This window comes from Salvia miltiorrhiza, chromosome 3 (assembly GCF_028751815.1).
Source record: "Salvia miltiorrhiza cultivar Shanhuang (shh) chromosome 3, IMPLAD_Smil_shh, whole genome shotgun sequence".
Taxonomy (NCBI): domain Eukaryota; kingdom Viridiplantae; phylum Streptophyta; class Magnoliopsida; order Lamiales; family Lamiaceae; genus Salvia; species Salvia miltiorrhiza.
In genome coordinates this window covers 1,096,077-1,112,212 of record NC_080389.1, presented here as the reverse complement: position 1 = coordinate 1,112,212, position 16,136 = coordinate 1,096,077, and the positions used below count along the sequence as shown (strand labels likewise).

At 38.2% G+C, this 16,136-nt stretch overlaps 1 protein-coding gene and 1 long non-coding RNA gene across 3 annotated transcripts in view; one reads left to right on the top strand and one right to left on the bottom strand.

Moving 5' to 3' along the window:
• The window catches only part of LOC131016908 (uncharacterized), a 1,184,262-nt gene that overhangs the window by 113,881 nt on the left and 1,054,245 nt on the right, over positions 1-16,136 (bottom strand). The gene's annotated exons all lie outside the window — the stretch shown is intronic.
• Positions 10,603-11,773, top strand: LOC131017082 (uncharacterized). 2 transcript variants are annotated; one of them, XR_009099400.1, is made up of 6 exons: positions 10,603-10,640; positions 10,713-10,757; positions 10,858-10,929; positions 11,013-11,062; positions 11,176-11,232; positions 11,407-11,773. It is a non-coding gene; the product is annotated as an uncharacterized LOC131017082 (long non-coding RNA). The 2 variants fall into 2 exon arrangements; XR_009099399.1 differs by having other exon boundaries at positions 10,713-10,778.

The window sequence follows — 16,136 nt, the reverse complement described above, 5'->3', positions numbered from 1 at the left end:
ATTCCTTTTTTAAATTACAATTATAGTCAAATGAATAAATCAATTTAATAAAAATAATTAATTAATACAAATATTCAAAACTATATAATAATATCTATGAATTTTATTTACATAGTACAAAATCACACGTGTTCAGCGTGCATCACACGTTCTTACTGCTAGTATTATAAATGAAAAGTGGTAAATATTTTGTGAATGAATTCAAAAGTAAATTATGACAAATTTTTCATGGGCGGATGAAGGAAGTAATTATCCCTTAAATATTTCATCATACAACAAAACTCGCTACCCAACAAACCAAATCAAATGGAGTTATGTTAGAATTAATCAAGCTGCTAAACCTGGTCAGAGAAATGAAAAAAATATTCTAAGATATGGTGATTGGATCACACAACTCACAACTCACAGGTTTGACAAGTTGTTTCTGCACAATCGAGACATATGGCTTATGAAGCTTTTGATACTCTGCTTCAAACCTTAGATCGAATCCTAAAGCATGGTGATGATCGCGTCATCACTCATTCTGTAAAACAAGAAATTTTATCCATTCGCGTCCAAGCTGCCGTCTTGCAGTTTAATCTCAAACATTATCCAAACAAAGAAACAATTGACAAATATGGTTTTCGTACCTCAATATTGCATGAATTGTTGTCTTTTTCCCCCTTGAATTGAATGTTAATATGTGTTTGTTTTTCCATTTTGAGTTTTGATGCTTGGTGTAGCTTTTGGAGTGATTTCAGGGAAAATAAAAGATAAATTAGAGAGTTTTGAAAACATGAGGTTGAATTTCATCTCGAGAGGAATCCGTGAGCGCAAACGGCGACCAAATCGGAGTTCGGACGAGGGAGAACGGAGCCGAACAAGCGGACTGCGCATAAAGCCCAGGACTCCGCGGTCGCGGCCACGGGCCCGACCGCAGTCTTCTGCTCCAAAATTGCCCAGTAGCCGCGGTCCGGGCCGCGGCCGCGGGCCCGGCCGCGGGCCTCTGCTCCAAAGCAGTCCGGAACGTTTTTGGCGAGCACCCGCGGTCCGATCCGCGGCCGCGGGCTTCGACCGCGGGCTTTCCTCCTTCCAGCCGCATTTCCGGCCGCGGTGGTCACCCGACCGCGGGAAAAAGGCGGGGATCCGCCCTTTGGTGGGCCCAGACGCGATTTTGAGCTAAAACACCTCTTTCCCCCTCTTTTTTTCACATCATTCACCATTCCCACACATTTTCATCTTCCCCAACACTCCAATTCCAAACCCTAGCCTCCATTCTCTACCATTTTTCTCTCTTCCACACATAAGAACAACACCAAAATCAAAGAAAGAAGGGGAAGACTTGGAAAGGAGCTCATCAAGACTACATGATTGAAGATCAAGATTATAGGATTTGTCTATGAATCTCTATCTCTCTATATCTTTATTTATGTTTTCTTATGACTTGAGATTTGCTTTTATTATGAATATGCTTGGCTAAAATCTCTTATCTTAGGGATTAGATTAGATGGATTTGTAATGGATTGATTTCTTTGTTCAATATATATCTTGATTGTGCTTATTGTTATCTTTTCAACTCCTAGATTTATCTCTTGTATGATTGGTTGGCCACCTTTTGTGCATTTCTAATTTGTGATTTGAATCGGGAGAGGATAATTACAATAGATTAGGAGCTTGAAACATATCATCTCAATAAACCGGGAGGTTGAGAGTTGGGTGAGGGCTTGTTGATCTTTTGTGCTCTTGGGAGTTATAGGTTAGAAATTAACCGGGGACGGTAATTATGACTCGTAATCGACTGTTTTAGTCATCCGGGAGGGGGCTAGAACTAGTGGGGAGATCGCCCTAGATAAGTAGGCCATATCGAGATTAATATTGATTAAGGATAGACGATCTCTTCGACCAACTCAAGGGAGCAAGTGTGTTTTCAAAGATTGATTTGCGATCTGGTTATCACCAGTTGAAGATTCGTCCAGAAGACGTACCTAAGACAGCCTTTCGAACTAGATATGGCCACTATGAGTTTGTGGTTGTGCCATTCGGGCTAACCAACGCACCAGCCGTATTCATAGACCTCATGAATCGAGTTTTCCATCCGTACTTAGACAAATTTGTCTTAGTATTCATAGATGACGTCTTGATATACTCGAAGAATGAGAAGGACCATGAGGAACATCTGAGAATTGTCCTAGAGACGTTAAGGACGGAGGACTTGTATGCCAAATTCAGCAAGAGCGAGTTTTGGCTCAGCGAAGCCATGTTTTTAGGACATATTGTGTCATCGCAAGGGATTAAAGTAGATTCTGAGAAAGTGCAAGCAGTGCGCGAATGGAGACCGCCTACTAACCCTAATGAGATAAGAAGTTTCTTAGGATTGGCAGGTTACTATCGAAGATTCATTGAAGGATTTTCTAAAATCGCAAGACCAATGACGCAATTACTCAAAAAAGGGATAAAGTTTTCTTGGACAGAAGAGTGCGAGAAGAGTTTCCAAGAACTTAAGGAGAAGTTGACTACTGCACCAGTGTTAGCAGTCCCAATAGCCGACAAGGAATATGTGATCTACACGGACGCGTCCAAGAATGGACTCGGTTGTGTACTGATGCAGGAAGGAAAAGTGATAGCGTCCAACTTAGACCGCGTGAACTGAATTACCCGACTCATGATCTGGAGTTAGCTGCAGTGGTGCACGCACTGAAGATTTGGAGACATCACCTATATGGAGTTAGGTGCGAGATATTCACAGACCACAAAAGCTTGAAATACTTTTTCGAGCAAAAGGACCTCAACATGAGACAGAGGAGATGACTCGAACTAGTGAAAGATTACGACTGCGATATTAACTACCACCCGAGCAAGGCCAACGTAGTGGCTGATGCATTGAGTCGTAAGACTCAATCTAAATTGGGATCTCTCGTCACCCAAAAGAAGGAGCTCATCAAGGAGTTTGGAGAAATGAGCATAGAGGTGGTTAAACCACCAGGGATGATAGCAAGCGTTGTTGCAACGATACCCAACTTGAGAAAGATGATCATAGAAGCACAAAGAAAGGACAAGAAAATGGAAAAGCTTCGAGAAACCATAAGAAAAGGAGACCTTAAGAATTATCGAGAAGCATCAGATAATGCTATCTTCTTCGAATGAAGGATATGCATCCCCCACGATGATGAACTTAAGGATAAAATCATGAGCGAGGCTCACGATACCCCTTATACTGCCCACCCCGGGAGTACTAAGATGTATCAGGACCTAAAGAAACATTTCTGGTGGGAAGGCATGAAAAGAGACATAGCGTCATTCATAGAGAGATGCCTAGCATGCCAACAGGTGAAGGCCTTACACCAAAGGCCATATGAAAAACTACAACCGTTGGAAATTCCAGAATGGAAGTGGGAGCACATCGCAATGGATTTTGTGACCAGTCTGCCCAAAACAAAAAGAGGAAACACTGCCATTTGGGTAATAGTAGATCGACTCACAAAGTGTGCTCATTTTATACCAATACTGATCACACACGGGTCAGACAAGCTAGCTCAGTTGTACGTGCGAGAGATTGTACGCTTACACGGCGTACCCGTATCGATTACTTCAGACCGAGACTCAAAGTTCACATCTAGATTTTGGATGAGTTTGCAGAAAGAGTTAGGCACGAGGCTAAATTTTAGCACCGCCTTCCACCCGCAGACAGATGGGCAGTCGAAAAGGACAATTCAGACTCTCGAAGACATGTTGAGAACAGTGGTGTTAGACAGAGGTGGAAGTTGGGAATCAGTGTTGCCGCTGATCGAGTTTGCCTACAATAATAGCTACCAGGCGACCATTGACATGGCACCTTACGAGGCGTTGTATGGAAGAAAATGCAGATCACCACTTTACTGGGATGAAGTGGGTGAAAGAAAAATCTTAGGACCGGACACGGTCAGCGAGATGATTGAGATAGTCCGTCAGATAAGAGGACGAATAAAGGAGGCTCAGGATAGACAGAAATCTTACGCTGATTCACGCCGAACCGAGTTACATTTTGAGATAGGAGACAAGGTCTTTCTAAAAGTATCTCCCTCCAAGGGGATAACTAGGTTTGGTGTCAAGGGAAAGCTCAGACCTCGGTTTGTAGGACCTTATGAGATTTTAGAAAGGATAGGCCCGATAGCCTATAGGTTGGCGTTACCGCCAAGTTTTGGAAACGTCCACAACGTTTTCCACGTATCACAACTCGGAAAATACGTTTTCGATCCAAAGCACGTAATCCACCAAGAAGAGATAATCCTTAGCCCAGACTTGAGCTACGAAGAAAGACCTGAAGCCATTCTAGATCGGCAAGTGCAACAACTCAGAAATAAGACAATCACATCAGTAAAAGTCTTATGGAGACATCACGGACAAGAAGAAGCCACGTGTGAACTTGAAGACAAGATGAAGGAGAAATACCCCGAACTGTTTTAGCAGAGATATGCAAATTTCGGGACGAAATTTTTGTTAAGAGGGGTAGTATGTAGTGACCCGCTCTTTAATATATATATTAATCCAATAATGCGTGTTTATTAATTTATCATCAGTGAATGAAACCCGATTTTATCTTGATATGAATTCAGCTTATGATCTTGAGTTTATATTGTTAAAGCAGTCCGATGGTATTATTACAAAAGTTATAACTGACTTAGCGAAGTCATGTTATTTATTAAGCGAGATGGAACTATTGATTCTGTTATTTATATAATTACTTAAGTCGTGAATTATTTTTTCCGACTCGTGAAGTTAATTAAATCTGCGGATTTAATTTAGAGATCAGGACAACGAATGAATTAAATCTACGGATTTAATTTAGATTCATTTTATAACCTATCGATTTTAGCGAGGCGGGAAATCACATGTCGGAATACGAGATTTGTTTAATTATACAGTATCAAGCTGATACGAGCACGCGATTCATATTACAGTTACAGAATCACCGAGACATAGGAATATACTTCTTTTATTCACCACAACCTCATTCTCATACCTTACAACTTTTACTCACAATCAACTTTCCTTCATATCTTCCTAATTATACACAAAAAGAATAGAAAAGGGAAAGGAAACGTTAGCTGCAAGAGGCAGCCACCACTGCACTCATTTCTCCTGCTCTAGCCACCTAGCTCTGCACCTTTTGGATAGCACACTCAAGTGTGCAGTCTTCAACCAGCTTTCCTATGTCTGCCCCCATCTAATCCAGCCCCAAACACCAGCCACCCTATCTCTGCACCCTCTTAGCTAGCATACTCAAGTGTGCAGCAACAACTCCTCATCCTCTTAGTCTCGACTCCAGCCAAACAACACCACATTCTCTATCACTTTGCTGCCACCAAGAGCTTTCTCCAAAGAGCATAGAAGCCTCCAGTTCGTTCAGCCAAGTTCTCAAGGTAAGCCTTGCTTTAATACTCCACCTTCTTCGATTGATCACCTGCAATTACTGAAACAATAATACAAATTTTCAGTTCCAGTTCATTCGACACACCGTATCCGAAAAGCAAGTTAAAACATTCATTCATTTCTCTGCCAAACTTTAAGGTAAGAGTAGCCTTGATTCATTATCACCTTCCAATTACAACTTACAGTTATTAAAGGAACAAGTTCGATCTATTATTTCAGCCATTCCAGTTCATTAAACTCAGCGGCAAACAGCCAACCAACAGCCAGCCAAGACGACGACAACGATGACGGCGGCAGCTCTTGGTGCCTCGACGGAAATCGTGCGACAGCAGCAGCAGCATCAGCATCGCGAGTGGAGCAACGATGCTAAATCGCCAGTCTTCTACAGGCGGTGGAGATGGCGGCAGAACCATGGTGGCGGAGGTGGAAAAGAAACAGGGCTCGACTCCCTGCCCACCTTGACGACCGAATCGAGACCTGAAAGGCTCAGAGGGGAAGGCGAGACGACGCCGGCTTCGCCGATTGACGGCCAGAGAACCGCGACGGCAGCAGCGGCGATAGTTGTAGGCCGAAATTAGAGCTTCTGCTGGCCCTTCATCGGATTGAGAAGAAGAGCCCGACGTAGGGAGACGAGCGAGACCTCGGCTGTTCGCCGGAGGTTACAGCGGCGGCGGCGATTTTGGATTTTGGGAAACTAGGGCTCCCCATTTGGGGATCCCCCATTAATTTGAGGAAGGAGGGAGGACGAACGAAGGCGGCGGCCTCAGAGACGCAGACGACGGCCGTTCGCCAGACACTCAGTTGCAGCGGCGACGGCGACCTTCAATTTGTGAGTTAGGGCTCGATTAAGACCTTCAATTCGTGAGTTAGGGCTGATGATATGAAGTGAGGAGGAAGTGAGGCGAGGGGAGAAGGTACGTCTGGCCGTCGACCTCGCCAGATTTTGGAGCCGCGGCGGCGAGCCCCTCAGCGGAGAGAGTTCGACTGATATGAGAGAGAGGGAGAGAGAGCTCGACTGATGCTTGAGAAAAGAGAGAGAGTTATTTCTTTGGGCCTTTGTTATTTCTTTGGGCTGAGTTTATTTAAATTAAAGCCCAACTGCATTCTATTTTTAATTGGGTTGTTGTATTATCTTAGCTGGGCCTTGATTGATTTATTTATCTAAGCCTAGCTAATCAATTATTTATTCAGTGGGCCAAGATTTGTTTAATTGCTTAAGCCAACGAATTATTTTAATTGGGCCTTTCATATTAATTATCCAAGCCCACTTCTACTTAATTAATTATTAGGCTGCCTTATGTTGAGCCTTTTAATTATTTAGTCTTATAACATTACTTTTTCTCATTATTAAGCCCGATTAATTATGAGGTTATACAGCGAATAAGCCGAAGTATTTATTTACTTTCTTTCAATCACCTCGAGTGATATTTATTTAATTGACAAATTAGAACACCCTGTTGAGAACGGATTATTTCGGTTAATTACTTGGCCTCATGAGACGAAACCTAGATGGTTATGTATTAAGTCCGACAGCCTGGATTAATAGCAGAACTCCCCTAATTATTATTTTAGAATAATAATTCATGCATAAGAAGATCATGCATCGTTAATTTCGTATTCTCGTTATTTGAGGATCTTGCTCGAGCAGTATCTTATTTATATTCTCGTAATAAAGGTCAAGCGCGAGATTAATAATCAATCAAGGAGCTACTGTACCACAGAAAGTTTCTATCAGGTGGGTTTACTTTCATATATATCAAATGAGTTTAATGTTATATTTGAACAAGTTATTTCATTACAAAATCTTTGAACTGAAACTTATTTCAACTGTTGTTTTGCCATAAATGTTTAAATTTTGGTATGATATTTATCTGATGTGTTATGTAATCGAATTCGGGTCCTGAGCAGTTGATAGCTATCCTGCCAGGGCTAGTGTACACGTGTGATCGTGAGTCATCGAGCGGGTTGGCCGGTCAAGTGTCCGTGAGAGGTGGCCACCTCTCCGGCACGTAATTCCAGATATGATAGATTACGAGAGAACTTAGACTGCAGTCGAACTTTAAGAATCACAAATGAATTTAGTAAGCTTGGGCCTTTAGCGAAAAACCCCCTTGCTGTACTGTTTATGATGACATGACAATTTAAATCTTTACGAAGCATGTTATATTTCATTATAGGCATATGTGCCCACTGAGTACCTTTGTACTCAGCCCTGCATATATTTCTAAATGTGCAGGTTGAGCAGTAGCCGATGGTGATGAAGTGACGAGCAGGATCTTCTTTTGTCTCGATGTTATATATATTGAAAAACTCTTGGGTACATGTCTTCATACATGTAATCAGAAACCTTACTACTTCCGCTGCGTACTCAAAGAAGTCTTATGTTGTTTTGGCTAAGTCGAAGCTTTCCGAACCTACTAGTTCAATCAAATCTTTGCAATTAAACCTTCGTTATATATATATTAGATGTTTCCTTCGTTATTAATGAAAAGTACGATCCTTCTCTATTTATTCACTCCCTTTTTCTACTCCCGCTTCTGATCTCGCTCCCTTAGTCATGGTTTCCCGGTTTAATTATCCTTAATTAAGTCCGGTCGTGACAACTGTGATATCCAACTTTTAGCCATGCCTTTGCAGGCAATCCAATCCCTCATCTGCCAATCCAATTATACAACAACCAAGTTCCCTTATCTCATTTCACTCACTCCCCTCGTTCCATCACCCCCAAACAAAATTCAAGAGCAGAGCAGTCAAGCAGAACCAGCAACACAGCCGATCAAATACTTAAGGTTTCATTTTTCAACCTCTTGTATTGTCATTACCATCAAAATATGTGCTTACCCTTCACAGCACCCAAATCATTTCAGATTTACGGCAGCACAAGCCCTTCCAAATTTTCAGCAGCATAAAACCATGAGATTATGTTAAAGGTTGTACCTTTAACTCATTTGCATAAATTTTCGCAAGAATTGTAATGATACACGACTTTATACATATGCACGATCTATTCGTATTTTGTACATGAATTTCTGTTTTCCAAAGAAGAGTAGAAAATGTTTTGAAGCGTGTTGAAAATGGAGTCTTGAGTCGAGTTGGGAGGCGGCTCATCGCTGCTGTCCGTCCGGTGGTGGTGGTGGTGGTTCGCCACTGTCACAGAAGAGAGAGAGAGATGGGTTGAGTCAGTGGAGGGAAGGAGAGAGTCGACGGCGGCAGCCATGGCTGCTGTCGCCGGAGATTTGAGGGAGAGGCGGCGAGCCATACACTCTACCATGTTTAAGGCTCGTACAGTTAATCAATTGAGGTTCTCTTATGACCTAATACGTTGTTTGAGAATTGTGTACACTTGTTAGTGACTTGGTGGGTTGATCTCCATCGGGCTCTAACCAGAGGCGTTATAAGGGTGCTCGGCTGGATGTGTTCCGGAGCATGAGAAATATCAGGCCTACCTGGGTAGCATCCCGAGGTCAAAGTAAACTTGTCTGGGTTACGCCCTCAGTTCAAGTCAGCGGGAGACAGAGATCCGCCGGTGGCTAAAAGGTCCGGGATCATAGCGAGTAACAGAATAGAGTGTGACAACTGCGCGCAATCAAATATATATATATATATATATATATATATATATATATATAGGGTGGGCTTCAATTGAGAAAACCCCCTATAGTTAGAATAAAGATAAGATATAGTCCGTTGATCAAGTGGTAGCGAACGGCTGAGATCTTTTATGCTGTTCGAATTTTAAAATTAACAAAAACCATTTTTAATTATTTTTTGGGTCTTAAGGGCTAAATCAGTCCAGATATTCGATCAAAATTTTAGGGAATGAACGTATCCCGGATTGTACTCACCTTCCATAATCAATTTGGATTCAAATTGAGTAAAATGTGGTTTACCTATTTCTCGTCACCGAACCAGCATTTCATCGAACCGATCAGCCCTTCAGAGAACGGCAGCGAAGGAAGGTTTTGGCGAAGCCTCAGTTTCTTGTTTTAAGGAATAGACAAAACTAAATTGCAGGTGATCGTTGTGATTTCGTTGATACATATTATTTCATCTTATGAGATTAGAATTATGAGTAGACCTAATCATGTTCATTGAAATCAAATTTTTGCATTGATTCAAAACCCGTGTGTTATATTTGAACGCGTGGGCAAGAAAAAATAAAGATTTTTTTTGAAATATAATAGCTGATTATTGTGGTTATATGTTCCACGGAAATTCCTGAAAATGCCTAAAATTGCATGGAGGAGAAGTAATGTGTAATCATCTTAAATCGTTAGAATTGTTGACATCTAATTAATGATTCATTGTGTTCAACATTTGAAATTTTTAAGAAAGTTGCGTGAGTGCGAAAGTTAGTTGACGATAGATTTTTTTACCCAGCAATTGAAATATAGTTTCGTGGGTTTCTCATTTGCTCTCCATTGATTCATACTCTAGAAGACATGGTGAAGGAAGAGAGTGTAGTAATTGTTGTCGTAAGTAGAAACTTAACAAACTCCACATTCACTATTTTTACCTTGTTCTTTATTTGTCAATCTGAAGTTTCTATGAATGTAGATTCACTAAGTGACACTTCAGTTTCACCAGTGAAGAATCCGACTAGGACAAAACCTCTCCTTGAATCACACTTTGACAAAGGTATTACAAAATATTGTATAATATGTTTATCAGATTTGTACTGCCTATTTCCCTATAATTCACGATTTGTTTTGTCTATTGATAACAGGAAAAGCAGTAGTTCAAGATGATACAGAAGACAAAGGAAAAACAGTAGTTCAGGAAATATGGCAGAAGTTGAGATGGAGGAGGAGGAGACTAGCGAACAAGGTTTGGATATATTTAACTTCATTTTGGGAATATTTTTTAAGATTTAGAAAAAGGACTTGGCACGAAAACTAGATTTTGTGTAATCGTGTTCATCAATATATATTGATGTGTTCAACAGAGAAAAGGTATGTAAACTATGGATAAAACTAGTAGTTTTAAGGTAATTATGGTTTGAATTTTTTAGTATGAGTTCATAAATTCAGTTTGATGAGTATTTAAATGGAAAAAGGTGTTATAGTGTGGTCTAACAGATAATTGAATTAGCATAAAATTTAATGAAAATAAACTTTGACTTATAATGATATTTATTGGTATATGCACTTAACTATATTGCATTTTCTAAATATGGATGCACTTTTAATTTTCTGTTTTCTTTCATATGTTCACAGCACCAGTCCACAAAGTTCGAAAGAAGAAGCGTCCAGGTTCGTTAAATTTTGTTTTATGTTTCATATTTGTCTTCCCGTAAATTTACTATATTAATGCGTTGTTAACAGCAAAACCTCAACCCCCGGGGCAGAAGCAGCCAGAAAATGAACAAGGTCATCTCTTAAAGTCGAAAGGTCATCCCTTGTGTGGTTACATTGATATTATTTTTTCAATTATTGTTTTTGCTTGACTAACAATATATATTCACAACAGGAGACGTGGCAATGATTGCAAGCACTAGTTCGGGGGTGAGAAAGGACAAGGGGAAAGATCCAATGCCTATAGGTAATAGGTGACATTTTTAGTGAGCAAGTAATTAAACATTGAGTGTATCATATCTTCACCTAAATTTAACTGCTATCTTCCAGATAAGACAATGAAGAGCCAAGATTGTTCACCAAAGGATGTGACTGATGAGGTAAAAAGGGGATTATTACAATATCAATCTTTGATTCAGGTTCATTTACAAATTATATTATGTTCAATGAAAATCAAATAAAGTTCATCTATTTTTTGAACCGGAATATATAGGGTGGTGATAAGTCGCAGGCTGCCGACGGTGTAGGTCTGTGTGATGGGAAGTTATGGGTAAGTACTTTTATCTATTTAATCTTAATTATTATCGTTGGTTAAACTTGAATTCAATGAATTTTTTATGGTCTTTGTTTTTCTATGTAATACATCCCCATGGGAAATATGCATATACGTATGTTCAGCAACATATTAATGCACGTACATTGTAATTTCAACCTCGTACGACAGCGTTGTACGGACAAAGTGGGCTGATACTACAAACTTTGAAGACATCGGAATTTACCTAATGCGGCATTTAGAAACTTTCATGGCGATGCTTCTTCAAGTTGGAAATGCATGCGTGCCAGTTCGATTAATAAACAACTTCGAGTTATGCGAGTGCGATATTGTGCTGCATTGGTTAATAGGGAAAGGTAATGAAGTTGGTGACAATATTGCAAAGGAGGCCTCAATGCATTATACGGAGGTTTGCATGAACTCAAAAATGAATGTTAACTTGTTGTTGATTGGTTAAACAAGCATTTATTTATATTTATAAGGTTTGAGACATTACTAACATTATTTAAATGAATAATTTTTACTGGTTTTTCCATAATTGTTTATATAAATTTGAATTGTTTGGTTTGATGTTTTAACCTCAGGCTCGGCAATATTATTATAGTACCGTGAAATTAAGTTTGCTACATTTCTGGAATTTGTACGAACATGCATCAATAATTCTACGAACATACATAGAGCGAATGAATTAATAATAGTAAATGGATTTTGCGAAAAAAAAAAAAATGAAAAGTTGAGTTCTTGCCAATAATTTATAGTTGTCCCACTATAATTATATAATAGTAAAATTCATTTCAAACGCAATATAAGTACAAATTTCAAAGGGCACACAATCCCAAATAATGTCATGATTATGCGATTAACATGCACCTTAAATTTTATGATCTTTACACGGCACCTGCCCAGGTGTATCATTTCAGCTGACCTTGATTATGCTTTGAACATGCATCTTAAAATTTACGAATGTAGTATAACACACGTCCAGATGTATCATGCAGCTGCCCAAGGCTTTAGTTCATTGGGACATGGAGGGAAGCATAATTGACAGTCTGGAATGCTTGGATCGAAGTTATCTAAAAATTGAATAACAATTCATTTAACAATGTATAATCTCAAAATTCATTGAAAGTGTAAATACATAAAATGTAAATTTTATGTACTAACACATGAGCCTGTACTGGACGCCGACGAGAGTGTGATGAAAGCTTGTGAAATATTAGGTTTTGCAGTTTCGAAAATTAACATACGTAATAATGGTTCGAAAATAGGGTTTATTTGTTGAAAATTAATCAACGATATATTCTATGAAATCTTTCCAGATCATGTAGTAACAGAAACCGAAACTTTAGCATACTACCATAATTACTTTATTGTTCAAAGACACCCTTGCCCTCAGCTTAAGATTGGACGACAACAAATGAATATAATCTTGGCCGCTGGATCTTCTTAATCGTAAGGTATAAAATCATTCTCAATTCTCACAATATATGCCATTCTCAATTGAACTTTTACCTATATATATATATATATATATATATAGGACTTGGTTCAATTGAGATTTATATATATTTTGAGATTTTGAGATAAATGAACATATAAGTACATTTTGATGAACTTGTCAATTAATTTTTATGAACGCGCGTTGGTCTGGGGTTCAATCCCTACAAGTGGCATGTTTTTTAAATAAATTAAATAGATTCATATGTTCATCAGTTATATTGGTTATGTTCAAAGAATTTATTGATATGTTCATTTATCTCAAAATCTCAAAATATTTAAAATCTCAATATAAGCTAACCCTATATATATATATATATATATATATATATAAAATGTTTTAACATGCATAGAAGTTATTTCTCTTTAAAACCTTCTATGTCATGTCAGTAAGATTGGATAAACTGCTGATGTGTGTGAATTAGTTGTCTAGATTTATGTTTATTATCGTGTGTTTTTATTTGATTTTACCCAAGTTGTTGGCATTTGGCGCAGGAATAAGATGAAGTGTGGAAGAAGGCTCGTGGATGGAGGAAGTCGGAGAAAGTTAAAGATTTGATGAAGATTAGAGTGGATTTTTGGAAGAGTTTAGAGATTTGGGCTTGGAGCTAATTATTTTATAATTAATTAAGCCTAAAACTCTTGTTTTTATCTTATTTTGGGCTTAATTTGTCAAAGGGGCCGAAGCCCATATTTTGTTAGATAGAGGCGGCACTTTAGGGATTAATTCCCAAGCCACCACTTAGGATATATATATAGGATCAATTTCGTTAATTACATAGGAGCCGCATATTTTGTTAGACATGAGTTAGGTTTATTTCGGTGAATTACCTAAGCACTACACGTTTTTATTTCATTAGATTAGCAGATTAGTTAGGCAATTAAATTTCTCTCTTGGAACTAGCGTTTGGTTTTGGGGAGATCAAGTACAGTGGACGTTCTTCTCTTAATTCCTCAAGTGGTGACTTTTATATTTTAATTCCAGTTTTATTTATTTTATGTTTGCTTTTATTTATTTGATTGTTATAGTTTAATTATGAATAGCTAAATCTTTAATTCGGCGAGAATAATGAAGTATTGATTTAATAATCTGTGAGACCTAATTGAGCTTATAATTGATTCCTATTGATTTCGATTTATTCCTAGTGTTTAAAGATAATTCTGATTTTATTTAAGTCTGGCCAACTTAGGTTTAATTGGATTACAGTCAATTAGCACCTTCAATCCGTAATTGTTGGAATAGGGCTGATTAGTGATAAAGCTACCATGTTCGTAGTAGGAATAAATTGGTGGATTAATTATTACTAGCGTATCTAGGATAATTGATCTAAACTGGGTTCCTTCCTCTTAATGCTATTAGAATATTAAATTTAAGACTGGCGTATCCAGCTAGGTTATATTTTAATAAGGGAAATAGGCAGGACTAGCGTATCTAGCCGTCTATCGACACAGTAAGTAGGAATTGGGGTATGTCAGTGCGTATCACGGTATCCTATAACTGGTTGGTTGATAGGGATTAATTAATCTTTGCGTCGATGAACAGAGTATTAAATTAATATGGATTTATTCGAGCCGAGTTACCTTTTATCTGATTTATTTCTAGAGTATTTTATTTGATTTAATTTATTTTCTTAGTTTATAATTAATTCTCTTCAATTTAAGGCGTGGTGGCTACACCAAATTTTAGATCTTTAGGAATTTGATTGCAATTACCCGTTCCCTGTGGTTCGACCCTGCTTGCTACTAACTATATTAATTCTTAGCTATTGCAGGAATTATTTGGTGGGATACGACGTCCACCAACTGCTCTTATAGATTGTGAAATGTTTTAAAAGTTGCAGCCCACTAAGTACATTAGTACTTAGCCCAAAAATACTTTCAAATGATTTTCAGGTTAATGGCTGGTGATGACGGGGCAGAGCTGAGGCTAGAGTTCAACTCCTTATTTTGACTTCCGCTGTAGAACTAGCCAGTATCTGTCTTTTGTTCTTTAACTTAAGACCTATTATGTTGTGACTCTAAACAATATCTTTTGTTGAGCCTAGACTATTGACTTTCAAGCATTTCGATCAGTGAATGTTGGTTATCTGAAGCATGACACTAAACTTGTGATCCTGAAGTTATTATGTGTGTTGATTGATTCGTATCACTTGAATACCTGTCTTTCTTCATCCAAAGGGGATAAGCCCGATTGTTATCCCTTTTATTCGGATTTCACAAGGTTTTTCCCTTGTTCATTTTAAATGGTGAGTCGTACCCCGGTTATAGTTATTGTTTCAAGAATTGGGGTGTGTCAGAATGGTATCAGAGCATAAGTTTTCTTTCATGTCTCTGATAACCAAAAGCTTCTAATGTTGAGTCTAGATTAGTGCTTCTAGACTTCTAAGAAAGTTGTTGAACCTCAGCTCGCCGTCACACTGCCGCAAGAAAAAGGTACGATTTAAAAGTTTCAAAGTTATTAGATATATTTTGAGAGTTTTCAAGAAGCGCGCGCTTTCAGTAAATGATGCTATGTGAATTGCTTACCGCTTTCCATATGCTATAAGTTATGAATTGCTAATCGCTTTCATATTGTTATTTTGGGTTTCCGACTCATGTAACCAGCTAAGTATCGTGTTTGGGACAACCCGAGCCCTTAACGATAAGATAAGCAAGTATCGTGTTTGGGACAACCCGAACACTTTTAGTGGGACGGAGGGAGTATTATTTTTTAGGCCTTTTCTCTCACTAACTCTCTCCACTTGTTTTAATTTGTGTCTTTACTCATTAAATAAACAACTAACTTTTCTTAAAACCCGTGTCGCCCTCCCTTAAAGCTCTTTTTGTGGACGCGAGGACTAATGATTTAAAATTATTTTCAACTTTCCAGTGTAGCAATTAATTAAGTTTAATTATGTTTCAACTATTAACATCAATACTAAGTTTTATTTTATAATAAATCCATATAATAATTTTCATAACTTAATACTTAAATAAGCGCTAGCTATTGAAAATAACTTTAACATGAGAATAATATATAAAGCTGAACAAACATACATACCTGGTTCTTCTCTGGAGATGATATCTTTACAATCATACTTGTTTATAGTGATGAAGTAGTATCCAGATTTTTGTTATAAACTGAAGATGTTGTGGCAATTATCTTTTTGATGTTTTGATGCCAACCTATTTCGCCTCTTTAAAAAAATGAGCGGACACTACATAGGATCATATATAACATCCATAGCAATGCTTTATTCTATGTCTATCACCAGAATAAATCATGATGTCTCACTCAAATGGTATGTTGTCATTATTTTCAACCCTTATAGTTGCAACTTGATTTGCATGTGGAGAATTATATAATCGTTGATCTAAGTTCACGCATACAAACTTATTTATGCGAAAAGAGTTTAAAAGAGTAA